This window comes from Trichechus manatus, unplaced genomic scaffold, assembly GCF_000243295.1.
Source record: "Trichechus manatus latirostris isolate Lorelei unplaced genomic scaffold, TriManLat1.0 scaffold00297, whole genome shotgun sequence".
NCBI lineage: Eukaryota > Metazoa > Chordata > Mammalia > Sirenia > Trichechidae > Trichechus > Trichechus manatus.
The window spans coordinates 1,406,086-1,408,675 of NW_004444233.1; the positions used below are offsets into that span (position 1 = coordinate 1,406,086).

Below are 2,590 nucleotides of genomic sequence, written 5' to 3' on the forward strand. Positions count from 1 at the left end.
AGATAGGTCTGTATTTTATCTTCTATGGTGAAATCTTTACAGTTGTATTCACAGATATTCTTTATGACCTGTGACCTAAACCCTATCTGCTTCCTTCCAAAATTCTTTCACTTGGAAACAGAGAACTAGAGGAATGGAGGAAACGCAGATGGCCATTGTGCGTTTTGGACAGGACCATACTTGTTGGGGAACTGCTGGGACCACACTACAAGGTGGAGTCCATTTTGAAAAGCTAGATCTGAGGAACTAGGGGTGTGACAATGAGCAATCACAGGGAGAACTGTTCCATATGACTTGTTTGATAGAAAGGTGCTTTGTAGGACTTTTTTCTTTCTTTTTCTCTCCAAACTCATGACAGAACCTCAACCAAGGCGATGAGGAAGCACTCTAGGGGACGGCAGAGCCACAGATAGAAGGAGCCTCAATCCCTGAATAACTTCCTGGAGTAGGGCTGCGCTACTAACCTGGACTTTTCCCCATAGATCTGTTATGTGAAAGAAGAATCAACTTCTACTTTCTGTAAACTGCTGTATTAGAATGTCTTTCAGCTTAATCTTTCTCTAATACAATGACGAGGGGGAATATCCAGCATGGGGAGCTGGTAATTAACAACTCCTGATGACAGCTCACGTCAGTGCAGGAGACACTGTGCAGGCAGCCATGCTCACAGAGAGTGAGCTCCCCTCTCCCCATCCAGAAGGAGAGACTCACTGATGGGGTGTGAGCACTGGAGGAGCCCCAAGGAGGCCCAGGTCTCAGGACTTCTGCTAAATCCTGGCCACAATACACTCATCTTTTTTGGTTGCCTTGATTTGAAGCACATAGATGTGCTACTAATAGCCCAGAATTGGAAATGTATTTCATCTTTTATTTTATACAGTAAACTTGTGAAAGTCAGAACCTGCGTAAGGCAGGAACCTGTCATAGAAGAAAACTGAAGTATTTTCCACTAATAGACAGCAATACAAAAGTGGTAAGACTGCACCGTGTCAAAAATGGAAAACTTGCGAGACTCAGAAAAACAAGGCAGGTCTGTCATGTTCGGCTTTCACAGGCTTCAATGTAATTTGACCACAATGTTTAAAAAATAGTTTCATTTGCAACCCCATCTTCATTTATTAGATCTTCTGCCCTCTTTAAGCATTATTTTGTTTTTTATTTGCTAATTAATCACCTTTTAAATTTCAAATCTAATTATTTCACTTTAATATAGTTACCCCTTTTACGTTTGAGCTTCTAGATCAGTAGTTGGCCAACTACAGCCACTTGTTTTTCAAAATAAAGTTCTATTGGCACACAGCCCTGTCATTCACTTTTGGATGGTCTATGGTTGCTTTCAGGACAGGGTTGAGTGGTTGGCAGAGACCGTGGGGCCTGCAAAGCCTAAAATCCTTACTACCTAGCTCCTTAGAGAAAATATTTGCTGACTTCCATTCTAGATATATACTGGTTTTAATCTGATTTTTTTTTTTTAAATAACTGTGCTTTAGACGAAAGTTTACAGAACAACTTAGTTTCTCATTCAAAAATTTATATACAAATTGTTTTGTGACATTGGTTGCAATCCCTGCAATGTGTCAGCACTCACCTCCTTTCCACCACAGATTCCCCCTGTCCATTCGTCCAGTTTTCCTGTCCCTTGTCTTGCCTTTGGACAGGAGTTGACCATTTGCTATCATATACTTGATTGAACTAAGAGGCACATTCTTCATGTGTGTTATTATTTGTTTAATGTTGTTGTTGTTAGGTGCCGTTGAGTCAGTTTTGACTCATAGTGACCCTGTGTACAACAGAACGAAACACTGCCTGGTCCTGCACCATCCTCACAATCATTGCTATGTGTGAGTCCATTGTTGCAGTCATTGTGTCAATCCATCTCGTTGAGGGTCTTCCTGTTTTTTGCTGACCCTTTACCTTACCAAGCACGAGGTCCTTCACCAGGGACATGTCCCTCCTGATAACGTCTAAAGTACGAAAGACGAGATCTCGCCATCCTCGCTTCCAAGGAGCATTCAGCCGTACTTCTTCCAAGACAAACTTGTTTGTTCTTCCAACAGTTCATGGTATATTCAATATTCCTCACCAACACCATAATTGAAAGGTATCAATTCTTTGGCCTTTCTTATTCATTGTCCAGCTTTCACATGCATATGAGGTGATTAAAAATATCATGGTTGATCCTCTGAGTGCAATGCTGCCCCTGGCTCAGCATCAGAAAGCAGTCTCACTGTCTAAGCTGCATGGGCTGGCTCATCTTGAGCATATTAATGCCTTTAAGAGCAAAATTCTGAAATGTTTCTGAGGGGAGTTGAACAGATGAAATCCTGTAGGTGACCTGAACTTATCATGGAACCAGACAATGTTGATTTTGAGGACAAGGAGATATTAAACTGGGATATTAATAATATGAAACTGCCACAGAATGTAAAAAAAAAAAACTGGTTCCAGGAGTGGCCAGATTCTTACGCAAAGCACATCTACAACTCGGAGGACACGAGTCTGCAGAGGCATCTAAGCAGCTGGGCCATGCACAACACCAACAACCACAACCCCTGCATCCTCAAGAAGTCCTGCCTGGCAGCTAACAGAC

At 41.9% G+C, this 2,590-nt stretch overlaps 1 pseudogene; it reads left to right on the plus strand.

Moving 5' to 3' along the window:
• The first annotated feature begins 2,308 nt into the window (after positions 1-2,308).
• LOC101361065 (chorion-specific transcription factor GCMa-like) overlaps positions 2,309-2,590 on the plus strand; it is an 11,216-nt pseudogene continuing 10,934 nt past the window's right edge.